At 44.4% G+C, this 25756-nt stretch overlaps 1 long non-coding RNA gene across 1 annotated transcript; it reads left to right on the forward strand.

Annotated features, from left to right (window-relative positions):
• Window positions 1-11836: 11836 nt before the first annotated feature.
• On the forward strand, window positions 11837-19262 carry LOC144584574 (uncharacterized). The gene is made up of 2 exons (XR_013538917.1): window positions 11837-16113; window positions 17069-19262. It is a non-coding gene; the product is annotated as an uncharacterized LOC144584574 (long non-coding RNA).
• The last annotated feature ends 6494 nt before the right edge of the window (window positions 19263-25756 follow it).

A 25756-nucleotide genomic window follows, 5' to 3' on the forward strand; every position in this document is an offset into this window, starting at 1 on the left:
AGAGGGTCTTTCTCCGGTGAGCGAGGGCTCGGAGGAAGGCAGCCGCCTGGGGTGGAAAGGGGGGTGGGAAGGGGCGCGCTGGCCACCCACCACTCGCCAGCCAGTCAGCTAGCCTGGGAGACACCCAGCTAAGGCCGGCGAGCGAGGGCTTGGAGGGAGGCAGCCACCCGGGGTGGGGAGGAGGGGAGGGACGGGGTGCGCCAGCCCCGGAAGCCTGGTCTCCATGGCTGGGCGAGAGCGAGGGGAGCGAGTGGGCTGTCTCCAGCCAGCGAGGGCTCGGAGGCAGGCAGCCGGGAAGGGGCGCGCCACTGACCGCCAGCCAGCCAGCCAACCCCAGATGCCCGGTCTCCTTGGCGGGGCGCAGACGGGGCGAGGAGGAGGTCTCTGGCGCGCCACCCCCCCCTCAGCCTCTGCCGCCCTGATCCCGGTCCGGGCGGGCACCTCCTCCTTTGCAGTGCTCTGGCTTGGCGCCCGCCCCAGAAGTGCGGCGGGGGATTGGGGCCAGGCCCTTCACCCCTCCCTCCTCCCAAGGCAGATGCCAATCAGGAGCAGCCCCACTCCCCCCCCCAAAGCCCGCCCATCAGCTGTTCCAAAAGGCGAGCCTTTTGGCTGCTCCCAGAGAAGCGCTTCCCTGCGAGCAGCCCAAAAGCTTGCCTTTTGGAACAGCTGACGGGCGGGCTTTTGGGCTGCTCCTGGAGAAGCGCTTCCCTGCGAGCAGCCCAAAAGCTCTCCTTTGGGAACAGCTGAGGGGCGGGCTTTTGGGCTGCTCCAAGAGAGGCGCTTCCATGCGAGCAGCCCAAAGGCCCGCCCATCAGCTGTTCCAAAAGGTGAGCCTTTGGGCTGCTCCCAGGGAAGCGCTCCCCTGCGAGCAGCGCAAAGCCCGTTTTTTAGAACAGCTGACCAGCGGGGCCTTTGCGATGATCTTGGGGGAGTGCTCCCCCGTGATCATCACAAAGCGAATTTTCCCCATAGGGGCCATCGCAAAACGATCGCTCTTGCGATGGAAAAAAGTCCATCGCAAAGCGATTTCATCGCTAAACGGAGCGATCGTTATGCGAGGCACCACTGTATTTTTTTAGCCGCACCATTACCAGTGGCTTCTGGGCGACGTACAACAATCGAGCCCTGGGGTCCCCAGTTCCCAATCCAAGCAGGGTACCTTCTGACTGCCACCTGGATCCTAAACCACCATTTATATATCATATATTGGAGCTTTAGTTCAAACACTTTTGAAAGCCTTTCTCAGGTTTAAATTCTCTCTTCTTCTTCTTCTTCTTCTTCTTCTTCTTCTTCTTCTTCTTCTTCTTCTTCTTCTTCTTCTTCTTCTTCTTCTTCTTCTTCTTCTTCTTCTTCTTCTTCTTCTTTTTTCAGGGCAGGAAGAATGAGCCAGAAAACCAAATGAGCAGAAACAATATATAACTAGATGTATACAGTATTTTTATACGTTTAATCAGATAATTCCCAATAAAACATGGCATTGGAATACCATCTATAACTGCAACTGTCCAAGGACTTGACCAATTCTTATACTGAATATTCACTTGGAGAAAGGGGCACTCTAAATGGAGATCCGAATCCTTTCAGTAAAATTATTTTGTTAGGTAACATGTTCTGTCTTGAGATCACATCAGGGTGACATGCTTGTGAGCATGTGTCTCTTAATCCCCCTACCACTTTATCTTTAATTTGAATTATTTCTCCATATTCTTCCAATAAATCAGAATTTATAGACATGAACAAAGAATGGAGTCTGGCCTCTCTGGCAGTTGGGTTGCCATAGCAACGTGCCTGCTAGCATTGCTATTTTGTAGTTTCTGAATGCTCAAGTTTTGAAAGCTATACTGCTGACTCTGTACTGTGTACCCTTTATATTACCTCTTTCTGGACAGGAATCCCAGAAATGTCCTCCTTTGCCAGAGGAAAAACATACTTTATCTCCTATTTCTCCTTTGGTATACTATTTTTCTCTGCCCACTCCATTGTTCTGTTGAGGTAATTTCCCCCCTGTTGTCTTTTGCCAACATCTTTCAGCTGGTTTATTTATCTCACCGAATCCCCTATATTCAAATTCCTTTTCACTATATTGAGGACATTAAATTTCTCTCCATGTTATTAAGCATTTCTGCTATTTTAGCCACTGTTTTTGGCTGTTTATTTTGGACAAACCATCTGTAATCATGAGGCAGAGTCAAATAAAATTGTTCCAAACCTATTAAGTTTTAAGTTCCTCCTGGATCTTAACTCGTGATCCCTCAATCCACTAACATTTCTCAACTCAGAAATGCCATTACAGACATTTCAACATTTAGAAAAGCCTGAATTTGGGGTTAAATAGCTTTAATTCCTTGCAAGGTGCATATAGTTCCATTTATACGAGCTTTCTGCTAAAGAACTCAATAAATGGTACATATTTGGATTGTTCACCTACGGGTTTGAAGCCATCTTGAGATGTTAGAAGGGCAGTACAGCATTGTGAGAGGCTAAGGAAAATGAAGACAAAGATGAATATTATTGCAGTTAACTCTAGCAGGAGAGACAGATCATTTTGGGAAAACTGAGCATGTATAATCTGGCGTTGGGGGAAGGATGATGGGAGCCAGTCCAAACTAAATGGTGGCCTCCACATTTGGAAACACTGCTGTGACCAAGCAAAAAAACAGATTTGTTTGTGTCTGTGCATGAGCAAGGAGTAACCATAACAGTATGTATTCTAAGCATCATCATCATCATCATCATCATCACCACCACCACCTTAAAACTGCACATCTGGAAAAGACCCTAGGGATCATCTAGTCCATCCCCTGTCAAGGAGGCCCAGTGGGGAATCGAACTCCTAGCCTCTGACAAAGATATCAACAACTGAGCAATGCTGAAGAGCTAATCATTTCTCAAAAACCCTCAGGCAAGGCTAGAGAAATCTATGCGGATTGGACAAGACGCACATTATCACCTCTTCCCATTGCCTGTCTAAGTTTTCAGTCTTCCAGTCTGTATTGGAGAAGAAGCAGAAGTTCCAGGAAACTTTTTGTCATGTTCAAATTCAGTTGCAGTTTTTCACCTGCTAGTGCTTGGATTTTATTCCACTTGTGCATGCTGGTCTTTGCAGAAGATTATCAAAATGCAATAGGAAGCAAATACGTGTTGTAGATATTCTTTCAGATGGAATAAACTGAAAGACCAAGGCATTGGGGGCAAAAACAGAGATTTTGACTGTCTTGTGTGTGGTTTTTTCCCCCCAGGAATATTTAACTGAGCACTTTTGAAAGCAGAACACAAGGCTAAGGGCTCTTTTAATACAAACCAACAACGAAACAGTAAAAAAATCACACAGTAAGAGCAAGTGCTGAAGGGAATGGACATCAGAAAAGCATTGTTTGAAAATGTTGTTCCTTGCCCTCCTGTGAGAAAAGCCAGCCTGTGTGGCCTTTGAAAAGCTGCATAGCTCCAGGCAACCCCTAGAACAGGGGTCTCAAACATGCGGCCCGTGGGCCATTTGCGCCCCCCCCAGATGATAGTTTGTAGCCCTCGCCTTGCCTGCCCCCCCAAAGCACACACACATCCTCTGCTGTCAAGAGTTTTAAAAAAAGCCTTGCCTCGCTCACCGGCTCTCTCCCAAGACAGCACCTCTTGCACCCTCCATCCAGAACTGCAGCCTGCCAGCCAGCCCACCTGTCGGCTAAGGAAACTCCTGGGCGGCTTCCTCGGGCTCTTGCTCCGCTTGGCAGAAAATCTGATGCGGCCCAGCCTCACCCGGACTCTGCCTCCAGCGGCCCCCAAGTAAATTGAGTTTAAAACCCCTGCCCTAGAAGAAGGGAAGGGTCTCCATAACTGAGAACTGACATAACTGCACATGATTATGATGATGACGATTGAAAGGAATGCTGCAGCTAAAAAATGACCTAGCATGCAATGCAAAGGATCTCCTTTAGAGCGCACTGCAATGCTTCATTTCCTTAAACCTCCTACACTCGTGTGCACATGTAGACCCAGGATATTTGAACCAGCTCAAGGAAGGGAAACCCAGAACAGGATTCTGCAGCCTCTCTGGCTCGGTTTAGTGGCATCCCGAGGTGCCATGGCACTCAGTTTGGGAACCACTACACTGTGGGCTTCCCTGCCCCACTCCCTTGTCTGAGTGGGTGACCCTCCTGGAGAAGGTGGGGGAGGAAACACCTATGCAGACTGAACCACTGAACCAGCTCATGCTGCAAAAAGAACCCTCGCTTATTCTACACAGCAACATCAAGAAAAAACATGATTGGCTGAAAGGAAAACCAATCCAGAGAAGACCAGAGATATATAAAAGCAAGAGAGGGGGTTTTAGTCAGTTAACAGTTGGAAGACAGTTAAGGAGGAGCAGTTAGAGAGTGTATCTCAGGACAGGAAGGTGGGTTTCCAGGGAGCCATTTATTATAGTTAATTTTTGTAGGTTATATACTATAGAGCTGGTCCTAGCATGGAAAGCTGATTCTTTTAACACATGAAACTTCAAACTTTTATAAGAGTGCTTTGTACAAACTCACAAAACAATTAGCACAGTGTTCTTCTGAAGTAAAAGTTCTGGGGTAATGTAGGAAGACACTGAAGAAACAGCCTGATCACTGAAAGAAGTTACCCTGTGTGGGGGTGCCACTCCCAAGGTTGCTAAGCCACATGGTTGTTGTAGTGAGAGAAAACTCCTAGCAACATGTGACTGCTTCTGAGAACTTTCAAAAAATGAAATAAATGGATTTAATTTATTTTTTTAAAAGCTGCTCTGTTAGGTTTGTTGTGTGTGTTCAATCCTGATGGAGATGGGTGCATTGCATGCACAAATGCAGCATAAACAACATGTTAGTGTTAACTTCCCAATGCTGGAACATTTTTCATTTCCTTTTCCTCCTGCACGGTTAAGGAGAAGCAGTTAGAGAGTGTATCTCAGGACAGGAGGGTGGGTTTCCAGGGAGCCATTTATTATACAGTACTTAATTTTTGTAGGTTATATACTATAGAACTTGTCCTAGCATGGGAAGCTGATGCTTTTAACACATGCCTTCTAAAAAAACTAAAATGTATACATGCCTTCCAAAAAGACTAAAATGTCAGAAATGGAAACCCAGAATAGTGAAGAAAGCTAAGATGTTGAAAGTTTTGTGGAAGTTACTTTCATGAGAATCCACAGAATTTGTAAGCATGGATATTTGAAAAAAAATAAATTAAGGGGGTTAGAAAAGCAAACAAAACTAAAGGAGTTTGAGAAGGAAAAGGAAAAATAAAAGCTGGAAAAAGAAAGAAATGGAAAACCATGACAAGCCAAAGTATTTCTCCCAATTCCATGGCCAAAGAGGAGAGCTATGGACTGAAAACCTCTCTTGCCCCTTAGTCTCTCCCCCCCCCCGCCATATGCTCCCAAGCCAGTCAAGAACTTACTCCAGCCTTGGCGTGGTTAATTCCCTCTTGCTTAATGGAAGGGAATGAGACCAAACCCAACAATTATGGAGGAAAAAACTGAAAACTCCACTTCAGCAGGGCTTTGGATATCTTGGTGACTCTGATGTTGGAGCCCTCTAATGTGAGAATGAAAACAGGGCTCAATAAAAGTAGAATCAGGACAAGAGTCAAATGAGCATTTCTTTTTATTTTTTACAGAGATATAATGCACATTTCGATGGGCAATCAACAACTGGAGACTACTTTGCGCTATTCTTCCTTGATCACAGATGTATTGCTAGACAGAAAATAGACCTGGTTCCTGAGAAAAGTGCAGGACAAATACAAATAGAAAAACAAATACAATATTATACAGTATTATAATTAAAATTTCAATTCAAAGAGCCCCATATATAAAATTGAATTAAGAAACACCAAGAAGTTACCCCCCACATACTGTATAGTCCAGGTCTGTCCTCCACCTCTTAACCTTGTCCTTTTAAGTTTCACTGGTCTTAATGTTATTGGAGCTATTTTCGAAGTTGTTAAAGTTGATGTTATTAGCAGTAAAAATAGCGGAGTGAAGATGTTATTCACGGGTTTCATCACATGGGTCTTAAAATTGAGCATAGGGAGCATCATTTGTTGTGAGCCGCCTAGAGTGGTCAATCGACTAGATAGGCGGGATATATATATATATATAAATAAATAAATAAATAAATAAATAAATAAATAATAATAATAATAATAATAATAATAATAATAATAATAATAATAATAATAATAATAATAATAATAATAATAATAATAATAATAATAATTAATATCAGGAACAGTAAAGTCCAGGCAGAAAGATATTCAGTCCCCGGTTTTCCTTTACCCTTCCTTAAGAGGAAGTGTGACATCTCTGTAGATAGGTCAAGAGCAGCAGGGTTAGCAGTCCAGAGGAAGGCTGCCGTTAGGAACCCAACATGGCGACCGCCTAGGCCGAGATCCACAGTAGTCGTCTCTCTCTCCTCCACAGCCACCCAGAAATTTTTCCCTGCCGTCCTGCCACCAGAGCCTGGGATGGTCAGCTCCACTTCACCAACAGCCAAGACTTTCGGGGCTCACGGACCTCAAATCTGCCTCAGATCGGGCAAGCTTGGGAAGAAGGGGGGTGCCTGGCCTACAGCCCCCAGATCTCTCAAGTCCTCTCCCCTTCAGTGGCAGTCTCCGCTCTGGGCTTGGGCTTGGTACCAAAAAATCCCACCAGTGCTCACCCACCTCCTCCTGAGAAAAAGGCTCCCGAGCCTCCGAGCTCCGCCCTCCGACAAACAGCTGAGGCTCCACAGCTGAGCCTCAGCTCCAGACCCCGCGTTTGAGCTCCAGCTCTAGTCCCTGCGGTCCTGTTCTAAATCCGGCGACCGATTAAAAAGAAAACGAGGGGGGGGAAGGCAGACTGGGGAAAAGTAAAAAAGAGAAAAGGAAAAAAGGAAGAGAAGAAGTGCAAAAATAGTAAAAGGGGCCCAAGAGGGAAGCCAGTGCAGTGGGGAAAAGTGCTAGCCAACTGCCACTAGCGCCATCTTGAATCCCATCACCTTGAATCCCATCTCTCAGCCCAGCTACTGGTCGTGTCCTTACCCAATCTCTCCCCAACAACATTTCTCGCATCAGTCCCGACACCACCCCTACATTCATCCTGCGCGTTTCGTTCCCTACTTTCACTTCTGCCCACATGGTCTGATAGTTTTTCACATCGGCATATATGCACTTTACCACCAACCCCACATCTTTCTTCTTGCCCTTCAAATCGCTTACCAAAGTCTTGCCGCAACCAGTGTCTATTAGGGCTCACTGTTTCTCCCCATTGACCCACGCGTCCACCTCCCATCTCTCCTGAACTGATTTTTCCGAATGTGCCACCGAGGATTGTGATCCCGCCCATGAGCAATCAGTCCCCGGGCATTCTTTTCTTACATGTCCAGGAACCCCATAGCTGAAACAAATTGGGCGTCCATCCTTGCCTTCCTGCCAGCCTTTGCCAGACCCATAAATACGCTGGTCTACCATGAGAGGACACACAGGTTTGGGGCCCATTGGCTCAAATCCCTTCCCCCGAGGCTTGCCAGCTCCGCTCATCTCTGCTGCTCGCTGCGCGGTGAGCCCAAGATTCTGAGCCAGTGCCTCTACACGTTGTTTGGCTCGCTCCCCCCACGGGGTGAAGCCTTCTTTGTTTACTTCCTCTGCAGTGCTGTAGTCCTCCAGAAGGCGAAGCGCTTCTTCTAAGGTCTTCGGATTATTCTTTTGTATCCACCCCTTCACATTCGTGCCTAAAGTATTCACAATCTGCTCCAACACTACCCTATTTACAAGCTGTTCCTTTGTCTTCTTTTCAGGCTTCAAACACCTCACCATGTTAGCTCTCATTCGCTGGGCCAAAGTCCGGGGGTGCACTCCAGGTTTCCAGCAAAGTCCGCAAAACCTCTTGCGATATGCCTCTTCAGTCAAATTCAATGTTTGTAGAATTGCGGTCTTCACCTTTTCGTATTGGGTCGCCTCCTGCGGGCTAAGAGTATCCACCACCTCCTGCAACAGTCCTGTCAAGCATGGAATCAAGATTAATGTCCTCTGTTCTCTCGGCCAACCTTCCGCCAACGCCACCCTCTCAAAAGTGCGTAAATAATCCTCTGGATCATCAGTTGAGCTCCTCTTTTATATTCTAATGGGGGCAGGTCCAGCTACCAGTCCCCCTCTTAACCACCCCTGAAGGTGCTGATTCCTCTCTTCCTCAGTTTCTTGCCTCCGCATTTGCCTCGCTAGCAATGTTTGTTGCTCCGTCAGGTTTTCGATCATTTTCACTTGTTTCTCGATCACCTCTTGTAGTTTAGCAAACTCCTCTTCCCACCCTGGGGACCACCCCACATTGGGCACCACTGTGAACAGGTCCTTCTCCTGCCATGGGCGGCCCCCCGGAGGGGTGCGGGAATGAGAGACGGAGGCTGATTTAAAACTTTAACAGGTTCCTTTTTATTATTCAACACTTCTTACTCAACAGCCTCAATCAAACTCAACTCAGGCAGAACATGATAACTTCGAAACCCTCAATTCTGGTGTGGTCCAGTCACTCCTCACATCGGGGCTGGCCCAAACCGCTCCCGGTCCGTCATTGGTTGTATAGGGGTGCTCCGTACCTTGCAGATGGTCCCACAGCAGGGGTGTCTTGCCCAGTCTCCCTCACGCGCTTGTTGGAGTAAAGAGGGACTGGGATGATTCACCCTCCTCCCCCCACGCTGGTTGCGAGGGTATACAACCACCATCCATTCTAGGGGATCTAGCTCCTTCTTGCCCGCGCCGCTCTCAATGGGATCTGGTAACCTCCCATGCGGAGGTTTGGAAAATCCTTTAACAGACTGGACACATTGGGTGGTTCACTCCCTCTCTCCGTCTGGGTCGCCTTTTCCTTCCTTTCCTTACTAGCATCTTCCGTTATCTGAAAAGCTCATGCATTTTCCCTTCCATTTATCACCTCCTCCCAAACAATCAGATCGAGCTCCTCCCATCTTCCATCAGCCAGACAAACCTCTAACGTTTCTATCCCCCCTCTCTCTCCTACTCCCTCCTCCTTCTCTACCTCCACCAGCACCCCCCTCTATGCAACCATGCTCTTCTTCTGAGGTGGATGTCTTGGAGGACGGCTCACTAGCAGCTCCTTGCTCAGAGCAAGGTACATATGGGTGATTATACTTCATATTAGCAGGTATTCTGTGCTGTGCACAATCTTCACATAGTGCATATGAGCAAAGTAGGAGTTTTAATCAGCTCAAAGCAAATTATACAGCCTCCTTAAAAAGAAGAACAAATTGCCAACTTAGATTTTTATGACTAGAATTTGACTTCTTACTTGGGAAAACAGAAGTCCGATCAAAAGTGAGCCCATTAGCTCACTTCAGTTATCTCTGAAATTTGGGGGGAATAATAGAAACTTCAGTAATAATGAAGACATCTGAATAGCCACAAACATCACGTTGAGGCCAGGGGTACAAACGGGTGAAAGTCACATGTGATGGAGAAAACATAAAATGGAAAAAAAATTGCACCTGAGACACTATATGAGAAACAGTATGCAATGGCTTTGAAATTAGATTTGCTTTCTGTTAATGCTTTTACAGGAGAAAAATAATAATACAGAGACCACAGAGGCATCTGAGCAGTGTAAAACTTAATTACAAACAGCAACCCACGTACTGGCATCAAAGGAGGGGCAAGGCATATGGACTTCTGAACAGCAATAATAATGTTAAGGATCCACTTTTTGGAAAAAGTGAACGTGGCAATGTTTCCAAAGAGTTGACATGTTTCTAAGTAAACTCTGAACACTCTACTGACAAGCCTGAACCATGATTCGGAGAAATGTTCTGGGCAGAGCAATGCTCACATGGAATCCACTCAATTGTCAGGACTCCTCATGGAGCATATACAGACACCCATATTTCTCCCTTTACAGGAGCAGTACTAATGGGTGAAACACCAAGTACAATTGCTATGCCGCCTCTTTATTTCAAAGGGGTCTGGCTGGCATTCCCCACAAACAGATGGACACAAGAGCTGATTACTGGGCTGATTGTTCCCTCAAGGCTCCAATCCTTAGCCTGTTTAGTATTAATTCCACTATCTCACAGTATTACACGTGCTACCTGGGGGTTGGGGGAAGGCTTTCGATAGCCAGTGTTCTTCATTCAAAGCTGCATGTTTAAGTTTTCAGAGATGATGTTTTGAAAAACAAACAAACCCCCCCCCCCTGCAAAAAGAAAAGAAGGGAAACATGAACAAGATCCACAATTGTGGAGTTGTTTAGAAACTTTGAAATCCTGTAAACTTGGATCAAGAAATAAAAAAATTAAGACCTTCTAACATTCGGTATAAAACACCTCTTCCCCTTAAGGAATTGTATACCTGCCTTCTGACTTCTTGGAAAACACACAAAAAAATCAGAAATTGCATAGGATATACGTTGTGCAAGGTGACCAGCCTTTGAAAGGTATCTGGAATATAAACGAATCTTGCTTATTGTCCACTGTCTTTTGCAAAACGTCAAATATCATCGAATTTGTGTTTTAAGTAGTCTTTCATGACCTTGGCAATTGGTAGTTCATCAAGTAGTTTGAGGTTTTGAAGGCCTATACATTGGCGGATTTTAATTCGGCATAGATCTTGCAAGTTCCGTGGTTGCCCTAGAAAGAGAAAAAGGAATTAATATATCATGTAAAGGTTTTTTTTTTTTTAAAGGAAAGCTAAAACATACAAACATGCAGAATCCCCACCCTTTACAATTTATATCTCATGCAGTGGGGGAAATGACATGTCATGCTGTCTGATTTAAGCCATTTGAAGACTGACAATCACAGACAGACTTCAGGGGTGCTAAAATATATATGCACCTTTCCTCATGTTTTGAATGCAACATCCCTGAACATAAACAATCACAAGTAAGGCAGCTTCCAGTAGAGCACCTTAGGGTTTTTAAACATTCTGGTTTCCTTGAGCTCACAAGTGAATGTCAGAAGCTTAGTGTAATCCAAGGAAACACGACCCAGCCCAAATCTCCTCTTCTGGAAACTAAGAATACACAGTCAATGTTCTGAATAGAATAGTGGAAGAAAGGCAATCCACACTTAAGCGAGAATTCCTAAGAACCTGATTATTATGTATGTGGACATTTCTTCTTGATAAGCTGAAGAGCTTTTCCTGGGAATGTGCTAATAATGGGCATTTCTAGCGTTAAGCACCAGTTGCCGCATCAACTGGATCTTGGTGTCTAGAGCGTTTACTTATTCTTGGTTGCCTCTGAATGAAAAAATAAGGAGGGAAGGGATTACAGACCAAGACCAGTGAACCTTCATTTGGTAAATGTAGAATATTATTAGTAAGCTGGCAAAAGCAAGACAAGGAAAAGAAGGTGATCAAATGTTTCTACTTCATAATCCACCTCTGATATCTTCCTCAATATTTTATAGTGTCCATGCCATTTGGTGAAAAGTTTTGAAGACTCCGTGGGTAACAGTACTAGAACCTTTTGTCCTGTAGCAAATTCCCTAGGCTTTACTTTTTTGTCGTACCTGATTTTCTGTTTGGCTTGGGCCTGTCCCAGATTATCTTTAGCCAAGTCCCAGGCCAGTCTTAGACTATTCCTCATGTCTACTATTTGTTGTAATGCATTTTGGGAGTGGTCTTCTCCCTCTTCCCATTTCTCCCTCATCAAGTCCAACACACCTCTGGGAGGTCTCCCGTAGAGTAATTCAAAGGGAGAGAACTCTGTGGATGCTTGAGGATCCTCTCTCACCAAAAACATCAAAGGGGGCCAGGTAGCTGTGCCACATCTTGGTTTTTTCTATTACTAACTTTCTAAGCATACCCTTGAGGGTGCGATTAAACCTCTCTACCTTTCTATTGCTAACTTTCTAAGCATACCCTTGAGGTTGCGATTAAAACTCTCTACCAAGCCATTGGCTTGAGGGTGGTAGATAGATGTCCTGAGGGGTTTGACCCCCTAACGTCTCCCACATCTGTTTAAACGTTAAGTTCATGAAATTGGATCCCTGATCCGTCAACACTTCCCTTGGAAATCCCACCCTGGCAAAGACCCCATGTAGTTCTTTGGCAAGCACTTTTGCTGATGTGGATCGCAGAGGCAGGGCATCTGGGTACCTGGTTGCATAGTCAATAATCACCAGGATATATTGATGCCCCCTGATGGTTGAGGTAGTGGCCCTACTATGTCCATAGCGATCCTGTCAAAAGGGCTATCCACCAGCGGCATGGGAATCATCTCTGCCCCCAGACCGGCTTTGGGTTGGGTCAGTTGACATTCTGGGCAGGATTGGCAAAATCCTTCTATGTACTTATTCATGTTTGGCAGTGTCTTCTTACATTACCCAAGAACTTTTACTTCAGAAGAACATGGTGCTAATTGTTTTGCTTGTTTGTACAAAGCACTCTTATAAGCTTGATGTTTCATGTGTTAAAAGAATCAGCTTTCCATGCTAAGACCAGCTCTATAGTATATAACATACAAAAACTAACTATAATAAATGGTTCCCTGGAAACCCACCTTCCTGTCCTGAGATACACTCTCTAACTGCTCCTCCTTAACTGTCTTCCGACTGTTAACTGACTAAAACCTCCACTCTTGCTTTTATATATCTCTGGTCTTCTCTGGATTGGTTTTCCTTTCAGCCAATCATGTTTTTTCTTGATGTTGCTGGGTAGAATAGGCGAGGGTTCTTTTTGCAGCATGAGCTGGTTCAGTGGTTCAGTCTGCATAGGTGTTTCTTCCTCCACCTTCTCCAGGGGGTCACCCATTCAGACAAGGGAGTGGGGCAGGGAAGCCCACAGTGTAGTGGTTCCCAAACTGAGTGCCATGGCACCTCGGAATACCACCAAACCGAGCCAGAGAGAGGCTGCAGAATCCTGATCTGGTTTTCCCTTCCTCGAGCTGTTTAAATATCCTGGGTCTATATGTGCACACGAGTGTAGGAGGTTTAAGGAAATGAAGCATTGCAGTGTGCTCTAAAGGAGATCCTTTGCATTGCATGCTAGGTCATTTTTTAGCTGCAGCATTCCTTTCAATCGTCATCATCGTAATCATGTGCAGTTATGTCCCTTCTCAGTTATGGACACCCTTCCATTCTTCTAGGGGTTGCCTGGGACCACACAGCTTGTCAAAGGCCACACAGGCTGGCTTTACTCACAGGAGGGCAAGGAACAACATTTTCAAACAATGCTTTTCTGATGTCCATTCCCTTCAGCACTTGCTCTTACTGTGTAATTTTTTTACTGTTTCGTTGTTGGTTTGTATTAAAAGAGCCTTTAGCCTTGTGTTCTGTTTTTAAACGTGCTCAGTTAAATATTCCTGAAAAAAATCACATACAAGACAGTCAAAATCTTTGTTTTTGCACCCAATGCAATAGGAAGCAAATACAACACGTATTTGCTTCCTATTGCATCTTGTGTTTCACATAATCTTCTGCAAAGACCAGCATGCACAAGTGGAATAAAATCCAAGCACTAGCAGGTGAAAAACTGCAACTGAATTTGTACATGACAAAAAGTTTCCTGGAAGTTCTATTTTTTCTCCAATACAGACTGGAAGACTGAAAACTTAGACAGGCAATGGGAAGAGGTGATAATGTCCGTCTTGTCCAATCCGCATAGATTTCTCAAGCCTTGCCTGAGGGTTTTTGAGAAATGATTAGCTCTTCAGCATTGCTCAGTGTTTGATGTCTCTGCCAGAGGTTAGGAGTTTGATTCCCCACTGGGTCTCCTTGACAGGGGATGGACTCAATGATCCCTATGGTCCTTTCCAGATGTGCAGTTTTAAGGTGATCTTGCTTAGAATACATACTGTTATGGTTACCCCTTGCTCATGCACAGACACAAACAAATCTGTTTTTTTGCTTGGTCATAGCAGTGTTTCCAAATGTGAAGGCCACCATTTAGTATGGACTGACTCCCATTATCCTTTGCCCAACGCCAGATTATACATGCTCAGTTTTCCCAAATTGATCTGTCAATCTTTCTAGAGTTAACTGCAATAATATTAATCTTTATCTTCATTTTCCTTAACCTCTCACAATGCTGTACTGCCCCTCTAACATTTCAAGATGGCTTCAAACCCGTAGGTGAACAATCCAAATATGTACCATGAATTGAGTTCTTGAGCAGAAAGCTCGTATAAATGGAACTATATGCAACAAGGGTTCTTTCTCTTAGAGTTAATGGCTTTATTAAGCTCTACTACTTTATATCTCTTGGGTAGATATCAAGCCTTGAAGAGAAGCACATTTGTCACTCAGCCTTGTTCCTAGAAGATGCTTTGTGACTAAGTCAAGGACTTTGGAACACTCATTTCTAAGTTATGATCAACAAAGAGCTAGTATTTTGGAGTAATTGCTTCTGTTTCATGTGGGAACAGTTCAGTTTTTTAACCAGGGAAGGACTATTGTCTCTTGAGGCCTTGACAGATGAGGTGACTCCCGGAAATTAATAATAATTGGTGCCATCTTGTCAGCTCCTTGCTAAGGAATTCTCCTGTCCCTGTAATGGATGGCTTTCTTGTGATTGAAGGATGTAAGAGATATCGGATGAGATCTGTTTGCATAATTTACAAAGTCATTAGCCAGGACAAATTCTCTCTTTCATGGTATTATGTTTTGTCCATCCTTCTTGCTGCCTCTCCCTTCCTTAGTTTCTCAAGGTCAGATATCTTGACTTCTGAGGAACAAGTGTGTTCCCTGAAGGAGAGGAGTTTATTAGCCAGGAGGATCCATGCCTGCAACATCTGTCCACCAGTCATACCTCAGTGCCGTAAAATGAGTCATTTCCATATCCCCTCGTAGATTTCCACTTGCATTGCATGCGTGTTTGGCTCGTTAGCCTGAAAAGCAGAGTTAATTACCAGCAAAAGGTTGCAAAGAAATAAGTACTGCACCTTTCTTTACTCTGCTACTAATCTCACGAGGCTACTTTACGCATGGTGTGTGCTTCATTTCCTTTTATCTAGCACTTTGTCACAAGGAACTCATCTTTGTCCTTCATTTTCTCTGATGTCAGTCACTGAGGCACTCCTTGTCCACAGTGAGTTGGCGACCTTGATTGGATCAAAGGCCAAGTGAATTTAAATTCGATGACAGGAGATAAGATGATGGCTGATCACAGGGATTGGGGGGAGGCTTTGGTGAATCAAGGGGCAGTTTTCTGGCCTGGGATCAGAGAACCATAGGACTGAAAAGCTGTTGAGATTTCGTCTCCTAAGCAACCATGAGCTGGGACCCTGTTCACTTGTCCATCTGGCCTGCCCACCCAAGGATCACTGGCCCTGATCCCTGGCAGGAGCAGGGGTAAAAATATTTTCAATAAATAAAAAAGAAATTCTGGGAATTGTGGTTGGTAGCAGGCTTGAATTTATGAGAGCTGTGCAGGGCTGTTGAGGACAACACAACATGATGGAGATTGCTCATTCGTGGGATCCCTAGACGTCAGAGGTGACTTGACAGCACGTAACCAGAACAGCTGTATCTTTCATTTCCCGCACCTTGGCATTTGCTCCTGTCTTCCTACTTAGCATAGAAAAAAAGGACAGGTTACTTACCTGTAAACATAGTTCTTCAAGTGGATTCTCTATGAATACACACTGATGGGTTAACAAGGCCTGCGCTGGTCCTCTCGGAATCTTCTAGAGCTATAGGGGAAAAGTAACAAAGTTTAGGTTGCCCTGTATTGCGCACGCTCCGCCCGCCAAAACCCCAGTTCCATGTGCCCGCACATAGAGAGAGTTGGAACTCTTTCCACAGTGACGTACACGTGGGGAGGCCGGGCGGGTTGTGTGTATTCATAGAGAATCCACTTGAAGAACTATGTTTACAGGTAAGTAACCTGTCCTTCTTCAACGTGGTTTCTCTATGAATCCACACTGATGGGTGACTAGCAAGCTTACTCATAGGATGGTGGGCCGTCACTGTAGCACTGAAGTAAGCACTGCTCTCCTGAACCTGGTCTCATTCTTGGCCCTTAGGTCCAATCTGTAATGCGTGATGAAGGTAGACACGTTGGACCAAGTAGCTGCTCTGCAGATGTCAGGGATGTCAACCCCTCGCAGCAGGGGCGTGGATGTGGCAACATCTCTGGTAGAATGAGCACGAAGACCTTCAGGGAGAGGCTTTTTCTGTAAGTCTTTATTTGGCTCTTTAAAACCTTGTTCCATTTCACCAAGAATGTTTGGAGTAAGTTTAATGATTGGTCTAAGGACCGTGAAAATAAACTGTACTGTACTGGAGTAAATGTCACCGTTTTGTAACCATTTAGTCCTTTTTTTTGTCTATTTAATTCTTTTCTTTTCAATAACACACATATAATCCAACCCAGGGGCTGGTTGGATTTTGAGATCTGGGAAAATCTGTGTACTGTATTAACTTCTAGCGCGTTGGCCTCTGTAGGTCAATACGGTGTTGAGGCATGGAGAATGGGTGTGGGGATGATGATGGCAACTCTCTTTGCATTAAGCGCTGTTGGGTAACCCTTCCTAAGAGGCACAACCACAGAAAGGGGTTTGTGTGCCAGAGACTAGAGAGAAACAGCCAGGATCTTGCGTCTTCCTTGGGTCTCCCAACCTCAAGGAAGAAAAGTGCAGAGGAGCAGAGAGATCATCCGTCGAGTGAACCAAGATGGCTTGTATCTTGGCAAGACAGAACAGATGTATTCTTTTCTGTTGTTCTGTATGTTTGCTGATAAACTCTTCAAACTAGGAGGGAGTCGGTGTGTGAAACACATGGAAGAACAAGCATGATTGTTTTGCTTTAGGCTGCAGTTCTACACACACTGGGAGTGAATGAACTCTGTGAATTGCCTCTGAGAAAATCTGCACGAGGCTGAATTGCACATGTTCTCCTTCTTTGGAAGGCACGATTTCCTGCAGGAAGCACAAAGAGAACTGTTTCCTATAAACTGTTTTGTTGTGCAACAAATATGGTAGTTTGCAAGGTACCGTATTTGCAGTCAGGACGTGATGGTTTGATAAATCCAGAGCCATAAAAATAACATTCTACAGTTGCATTGGCAATTCAGAATTCCTCAGACTGCTTAAATTGTTGTCCTTTTAATTCAGATTCTCTTTTCTTTTTAGGCCATGGACTGATGGCAGACCAATTGCAATCTTCCTGCAAAAGACATCTCAGGAAGCAACAAGAACGGAGTTAGTCGGGAAATACTTTGATTAGCATTTAGAGTTATGCAACACGAAGAAAAACACGAAGGGATCATTGTTTTCTTTTGGAACAGGCGGGCGTCAAGGAAATGATGCTGCTTTGTTTCGGTGTCACACGGCTCTACTTTGAAATTTTCTTCAAAAGCAAGAGTGTTGTCCTGCTAGGTCTGTCTGCGGAGTCTGGCCGACAGGGCCGACCATTCGATGCAGGTTAGCTCAAGAGGGCCCTTAAAACCATCCAAGAGAAGGCCCCTAAACATGTTGGCCTAAATCCAGCATCACACCACACTCTGGGCTGAATTCAAAGTGCTGGTTCTAACTTAGAAAGCCCTGAGCAGCTTTGGCTTAAGGGCTTGTTCTCCTGTTTTGAAAAGGATATGGAATCTATTCATTGGAAACAATTCCACATATGTGAAGTCCCCATCCACTTTCTTAAAAAACAAAACAAATCCTTGCTACCAGATAGCAGGAATTTAAAAAAAAAAGGACCAGGGTTGATGAAGAACCAAGTGCCCACCTGATCGCCCCTTTGCCCGCTCCAGCCACCTCTTCACTGGCACACCCTCCCGCCTGTCCGCTTCCACTCACCCCCACTCCAACCCTTCAAGCAACTGTCCCACATCATCCCACCTTCGCCCCTTGCCTCTTTTCCTCTTCTCCTTCTCCTCCCAGTGGTAGGAGGAGGGAGCCCAAGGAGGGGCAGGCAGCAGGGTGAGGAGGCATATGCCACTGCACAGTTTTGGATTCCAGCTAAAGTCCAGGTGGCTTTAGCTTAAATCTCCAAAATAGGGTCCCAACGCCAATTTATTTGGCAGTTGGAATCGGCCCTGGGCTATCTTAAGGGATGTGCCTCCTTTTATGAGCCTGCTCCTTTGATTAGATCACCAGGAAAGACCTTTCGCTTAGCCCCACTATCTTCACAGGTACACAGGAGAGGGCCTCCTCTGTTGCTGCTCCCAGACTGTGGAACTCCCTCCCACTGGAGGCCAGGCTGGCCCCATCTTTGCTGTCCTTCCATAACCAGGCCAAGACCTTTCTCTTCCGGCAAGCCTTCCCTCCATGAGTGGCTGCCTGAGGGAGGCTTTTCAAATGGATGGTTCTATCTTTTGCTTTGAATGTGTTCTGGGGCTGCTAATGTTGTTTCAGTATGGTATTTGTTTGGTCCTTTCTAGTATTTGTATACTCACTGTTGTTAGCTTTAGTATTGTCTTTAAATGATGTAAGCAACCTTGGGTTTTTTTTAAGGAGAAAGGCAGGGTTAAAAATCTTTTAAATAAAATAATAAAGAAATAAATACCACTGGCAGAACTCAAATCCTTATGGCTTCAGCTGTGCTAATGTTGAACACCAAGCTTGTTCTCTCTCTCTCTCTCTCTCTCTCTCCTTTTTTTTTTTTTTTTTTTTTTTTGGACAGAGGACTACAAGTCCCAGGATCCACAGCCAAAACTCTGAGAGTTGTAGTCCAAAAATAGGCAATGCCTCCCAGTTCTGCTGAAGCAAGAAAAACAGAATGGGAAGTAACCTTTAGCTGACTGTTTGTGGCCACTAGTTCAGCAGGCTTTACAAGCCTTCCCAATATGGTTGGTGGCTACAACTTCCCAGCCTTTTTTCATGTGGGTTTGGGGCTGATGGGAATTATAGTTGAACCAAAGAGCTGCTGTTTGCCCACCCTTACTTTAGGGCTGCCACATCAGCTTCTCATTCCCTAAGACTTCTAAGGCCAAAACATGAGATCAGGGGGTGGGCCCTTAAATAACAATTGCACAAGAACATGGGACTTTTGCACAGATGCCTGAAGGAGCAAGACAGACGTAACCTGTGCAATCTCATCCAGGTGGACATTATTAGGGAAGGATGCTTTGAGAAGTACTGAGGTCCCAAACCATAAAGGGCTTTATAGGTAAGAACCAACATACAAGTTTGATACCACTTTACGTGCTGGGGCTTCATCATTTTTAGCACTTTGGGTCTGGTGAGGGTCTTTGCAAGACCGTTAGATTCTTACCTTTACTTACTTGGAGAAATAATCATCTTAGTACTTGTAAATATATTTATCTTTATTCTCTCCCTCATCTAGTTTCACCCTTTTTTGCTTCCTCCACTCCATCCCCCCCATATTTGTCTAATGCTTGCATCCCGTAACAAGAGTTCTGAAATCAGTTAAATGAAGCAGTTAAGCATCTGTTGCTGTTCAAGCATCCACGGCCATCTGCTACGGCTCATGTTATCTTCTCAGCTGTTGAATCTGCTCCGTTTCTTTTTACGGAAATGCTCAGTTCCTTGAAATGATGAAGCTCACCAAAGAGGAAATCTGAGGTTATGAAGAGGGCTTGCATTTCCTTTCTCAAGAATAAGGGTTAATTTCCTCCAGGGTTCAGAAGTAAGGTGACGACATGAAAAAGAAGACATGGATCACGTAGCTTTCACAGCTGTTCAGAAGAACGTGTACCAAAAAAGAGAGAGAAAGAGAGAAGAAACTTTTAGTGTAAACTAAACCTGCTGAGATTTCCTCCTCTACACAATTATTAAACATACAGGAACCCTGTCCTCTTTTTCTGCTGGTCACCCTCTTCAGAACTGCAGAATAAACACTTAATTAAAGCAAACCTTGACTACTGCAATACACTATACGTGGAGCTACCCTTGAAGGTCTGAGATCTTCCCTTGGTGCAAAAGTAGCAGTTAATCTGCTAACTAGTACACAATATTGTGATTAGAAGGGACCCTGTGGATTATCAAGTCCAGCCCCTGTCAAGAAGATACAGCAGGGATTTGAACGCACAACCTCTGGCTCTACAGCCAGAGACCTAAACCTCTGAGCTCTCAAGAAGTTCTCTTTGAGCGATAGCTTCTACAATCCCATGCTGGATGAGGAATTCCAAACAGTTTAGCTCCAAAATAACATTTCTAGTCTCTGAGTAATAGGGACATTTTCAAAAGGTTGCCATTGTTACTTGGGGAGGAAGCAGTCCTGCTCCGACATGTACAGTATTACTCCTCTCTCGATCCGTGTTTCGTGACGTGAAAGCCGGTCATTTACAAGAAACGTGATTGACAGAAGTTGCACGAGGAAATGAAGAAATGGGAGCATTTCCTGCAATATTGATTCCTCCTGGAGAAAACTGCCTTTGGCAAACATGAGGGCAAATACTTTACTGGAGGCAGGGAAAGTCATAAAAGAAAAGGTTTGCTTTCCAGCCCCCTTTCAACAGGTGTGGGGCTTGTCCTGTAGCTGTGTACTTATGCCTTCCGATCACATGCCTCGCCAGGCGTAAAGCATGCCTCTTCCTGTTTGCCTTCTGCCGGAGGCACCCACAGCACACTGTCAGGAATGATAGGGCAGCACAAGCCAGTGATCCAGGCAGAGGGCACCGCTTTGGGACTTAATGGCGTGGAAGCAGCTTCAGCTGGCAGGAATACAAGAAGAACAGTGTGATTCTGGAGAGTGCAAAGATGGATTGGATTCCCCAGCATCCAGGACACCCTGGACTAGAAGTCTATATAATCAAGATGGTGTGCCTGCTGGCAATTATAGGGAACCATTACAAACAAACTAGTTAGGAATATAACTCTTTATCTCTTATCATTAAAAAAAGCCCTGAAGTTTCTAGTCCTTAGGGGCATATACTTGCAAAGCGTGGGAGAATCCCTACTGAAATCACTGAGGCTTCTTCTTTTATATCTCCCCACACCTCAAGACTAGTAAAAACTGAAATAAGCATGCCTCTCTGCTTAATTTCCTTGACTTGCCATCTGCAGGATTCAGTTTTTCTCAGGGCATAGTGATGTTATTCTTATTTTAGTACCGACGCACTAAAACAGTTATGCTACAAAACTGGGAATTCAAAAAGTAATTAGGATGGAACACATCATACATACAGATAAAGTGAACAGAGCTTGGACAGGTTCTGGTTATTTTCCTAGACTACAAGTCCCAGAATCCCCTAGAGAACATGGTCCCTGGGATTCCGGGACCTGTAGTCCAGAAAGTAAACTTTTTGAGTTCTGGGAATGAAATTGTTAAAAAGAAAGCTGCAGTTGTTGCTTGAAGTTATGGAACAGGACTAGATGGGACTACATAATCCGGCCCTCACGCACCCTAGCCAGTGGAGAGGGATGACGGGATTTGTTGTCCATCAAAATCAGGAGGGCCACACATTGTCCGGTCCTGACTCAGAGCAAACTGAACGAACCAGAAGAGGCTTGCTTGCTTGCTTGCTTGCTTATTTATTTATTTATTTGATTGATTGATTGATTGATTGATTTCTATTCCTCCCATTTAGACTAAAAGTCTTCTCTTAAAATAGACAATACTGAAAGCAATAGACATTTCAAAGTGGTTTCCAGAGTTTGGTCATCCAGAAGCAAAAAATCTGCCTTGAAAACCACTTCTTCAGGGACAGCCAAGCAGAACATTCTTGCTCAGGAGCTAAGTCACCAATTAAAGCCATCCTATCCAGGCACTCTGTAATCAATTAATGCTGCAATGCTGCAATTTTCTGAGAAGTTGGTCCCACTGAATTTAAAAGGGCATGCTCATAGGCTGGAAGACAGAGAATCAGTCAGGCTTTGCTTGACTAATTTATGGATAAAAGTTGTTGTTCTAGTGGCTTCTGATTAAGGGCAGGGCTTGGCTAAATGGTGAAATGTCTGTAAAGGCATTTCTGAGTTGGGAAATGTTAGTGCTAGAATCTTAATATTAAACTGTTAAGGAAAGCTTGTTCCTCAATCATAAAACATTGTGTGATGTACAATACATAAATACAATTAGTTATGTTAGTGGTTAACAGAAATAATTAGTTCTTAAATTAAATAGAACCAAATTACCAAAAAAGTGAAATTTTCCCATTTAGCAAAACTCCTGCTCAAAACTCGCAAACTGAAATAATAGTCAATACCTTGAATTTTGTCAGGAAATGTTAAGATGGGCTATTGGATCTCTTTCAGAATCAAACAAAAGCAAATTGATTAGAAGCTTGTGGAACTTCCAAAACATCACTGGAGAAAAACCAAATATCTTTTGCTTCTTAAGGTAGCTCCACTTTTAAGCTGCTGTCTCTTCAAACCCCACCGGCATTCCACGTTGATGTATATCGGATCCTATTCCCACCCTCTCCCAAGGAAATCCATGCACAAGGAAGGCGTTGGTGACATTTAATAAACAGGCATTTCTGTACATAATATTAATGCACTTTTACTAAAATATGTTTGTGTATATTTTCCACTACGAATATTTTAAACATTTCCATTCAGGTGCAGTCTTCTGAGAAAGAAGAAAAAAGTAAGGACCAAAAGTTACAGTGATGCCTTGCATAGCGAGGTTAATCCGTTCCGGATTAACCCTCGCTATGTGAAAACATCGCTAAATGGAACGTAAAAACCCACTGGAACACATTAAACATCGTTTAATGCGTTCCAATGGGCCCTAAACTTACTGTTCAGCAAAGTTTCCTCCATAGCGGCAGCCATTTTCGCGCCCTCGGTAAGCGAGGGGAGGGCGCGAAAACGCTGCGCATGGCCATTTCGGGGCTTCCGGCGGCCATTTTGGAACCGCCTAACAGCTGATCCGCGGGCATCGCAAAGTGAAGATCGGTAAGCGAAATGCTTACCGATCATCGCTATGCGAGATTTGCCCATTGCGACCGTCGGTATGCCTCCGCATTAGCGATCCCGAAAAAGGGATCGCTATGCGGATTCGTCGTTATACGGTGCGCTCGTTAAGCGAGGCACCACTGTATTTGTCTTTTGGGAGGGTCCGGTTCTTGTTTATGCTTAGGGTTGTGCTGTTCTGCACACAATTACCTTGATATAAATCTGCAGTGGACACACTGGGACTTACTTCTGAGTTAAACCTTCTAAGAATCGGACCTAAGCCTCAAATTACTCTGCTGCATTGTTTTTCCCCCCCAGTAAATGTGAACACAATTAAAAGCAGGTTCTCAACAGAAGGAACTTCAAGACAGAGGAGATTTTTCCCTCCCCAAACCACTCTTCCCTGGAACACATCATATCATCTGTTCGGCCTGGTGTCATCCACTTTATTTTGCTGTTTTTCATTTGGTTTTGGCCATGCAAAGCCTCTTCAGTGTTCCACAGGCGTGAAGGTGGGTGAAACGATGGCCAAGCTGCCTTAATTAATTTTTGGCAAAAGAGATCAGTTAAGGAATAACCATGGAGAAAAACACTTGAGCTTATCAAAGCCCGACAAGGAGCTTGCTTTGAATTTGCTTTTATACATACTTTGGCTCGTCATGGTGGGAACACTGTTAAAATTATGCTTCTCTTATCACAAACCCAGTCGGTCCCACTGAATTTAAAAGGGCATGTTCATAGGCTGGAAGACAGAGAATCAGTCAGTCTTCGCTTGACTAATTTATGGATAAAAGTTGTTGTGCTAGTGGCTTCTAATTAAGGGCAGAAAGAGACAAGAGGGCAGCTTTACAATTAGAAAGTGATAAAATCTTTTTGCTCCAGAAGGTCCTTCTTCACACCTATGAGTTGGCACAATCAGCATTCTAGTCTCTGAGCAACAGGGATATTTTCAGAAGGTTGCCATTGCTATTTTGCGAGGAAGGAGATCTCTGTTACATACAGCACTGATGTTACCTGTCTGTCATGGGTTTGGAGGGAAAGTTCCATCCTATGGGGAGTGGGAGGCGGGACATCAGGAGGAGGGGCTGTACTGTATATATATGTGAAGCGTGTGTGGTGAAGAGGAGACGCTGGGATGTGACGAAGCAGCAGCTGGGAAGAAGAAGCTGGTGTGGGAGTCTGTGTGTCAGACAGGGTACTACTGTGTGTCAGTCAGTACCAACCTGATAGGTTCAGGTGTCTGTTGGTTAGCCAGAACTGATAGGTTCAGGGTCTGTGCTTCAAGTTAAGTGTTCTGTGTGAACCACACTGTGTGCATGTATGAATGAGACTAAGCCACGTTACTATATCTTATTCACCTGATCATTTTATTTTCCCTGTGTGTTGTTTTAAATAAACCTTATTCTTTTATTTGTTGAAAATCCATCCCTGGTCTGTTGATTCCTCCTGGAGAAAACTGCCTTTGGCAAATATGAGGGCAAATACTTTACTGGAGGCAGGGACACTCATAAAAAAAAGGGTTTGCTTTCCAGCCCGCTTTCAACAGGTGTGGGGCTTGTCCTGTAGCTGTGCACTTATGCCTCCCGATCACATGCCTCGCCAGGCGTAAAGCGTGCCTCTACCTGTTTGCCTTCTGCCGGAGGCACCCACGGCACAATATCAGGAATGACAGCGCAGCGCAAACCAGTGATCCAGGCAGAGGGCACCACTTTGGGACTTAATGGCGTGGAAGCAGCTTCAGCTGGCAGGAATACAAGAAGAACAGTTCCTCCCATCTAGACTAAAAGTCTTCTCTTAAAATAGACAATACTGTTTGTCCCCCCTTTTCAAAGCAGTTTCCAGAGTTTGGTCATCCAGTGGCAAGAAAATCTGCCTGCAAAACCACTTCTTCGGGGACAGCTAAACAGAACATTCTTGCTCAGGAGCAAAGTCACCAATTAAAGCCATCCTATCCAGGCACTCTGTAATCAATTAATGATGCAATGCTGTAATTTTCTGAGAAGTTGCTCCCACTGAATTTATAAGGACATGCTCATAGGCTGGAAGACAGAATCAGCCAGGCTTTGCTTGACTAATTTATGGATACAGGTTGCTGTCCTAGTGGCTTCTAATTAAGGGCAGAAAGAGACAAGAGGGCAGCTTTACAATTAGAAAGTGATAAAATCTTTTTGCTCCAGAGGGTCATTCTTCACATCTATGAGTTTGCACAATCACCATGCAGAACAAAAATAACCATGCCAACAACAACTCTGGTGTTTACTGACAAATGACCAATAAGCAAGTTAAGGTGAAGCTGCAAAATCATATTGGATGATAATCACACATTGTCCGTTTACTTCTGAAGGCAGCTCCACTTCTAGTTGCAAAGCTGTCCCTTTCTCTGTTTCTGTCTCAGCATAAATACCCCCTACGCCACCAAATTATTTCTCTTTCCATAGATAGATGGGTGGGTTTGTTTGTTGTTTTGTTCTCCTGGGGAGGCACAAATTCAGTTTGCTGTCGTGGCAAAACAATCTTTGCTGTTGGTTTCTAATACTTTCCCTTCCATCTCCTGGAACTGCACGTCAAGAAGAGATATTATCACCCCAACAAAAAGCAATCTGAAGTCCTGCATGCTCAAAGTTTATAAGTTTAATGATGTTTGTATAAGCTGGGAGGTTTCTTTGCCTACTCAGTGTCAGGTATATATTTACTGGGAGGTAAAAGGGGGAAATAAAGTAACCAACAGCTGCAAAAGTTTTCTGGCACAAAAGGAGGAGGGAAGAGAAAAGAAGGGAATGCCTTACAGTACATTTGGAGCTGAAAGAAAAGTTTGTTTACAGGAGGAGAATACTTTCCAGAAACTGGTCTTGTCTGGTGCTGAGAACGGATGTACAATCTAAACTTGTGTCTTTCTACAGAGAAGAAAATCGGTGGCAAACTTTTGAGTGGTTGCGAGATCAAAAGAGGCTGATTTTCTCGTCTATAATTTTTAGATAGTTCTGAAGAAGAGCACACGCTGGCTAAAACTGGGGA

Source organism: Pogona vitticeps, chromosome 12 (assembly GCF_051106095.1).
Source record: "Pogona vitticeps strain Pit_001003342236 chromosome 12, PviZW2.1, whole genome shotgun sequence".
NCBI lineage: Eukaryota > Metazoa > Chordata > Lepidosauria > Squamata > Agamidae > Pogona > Pogona vitticeps.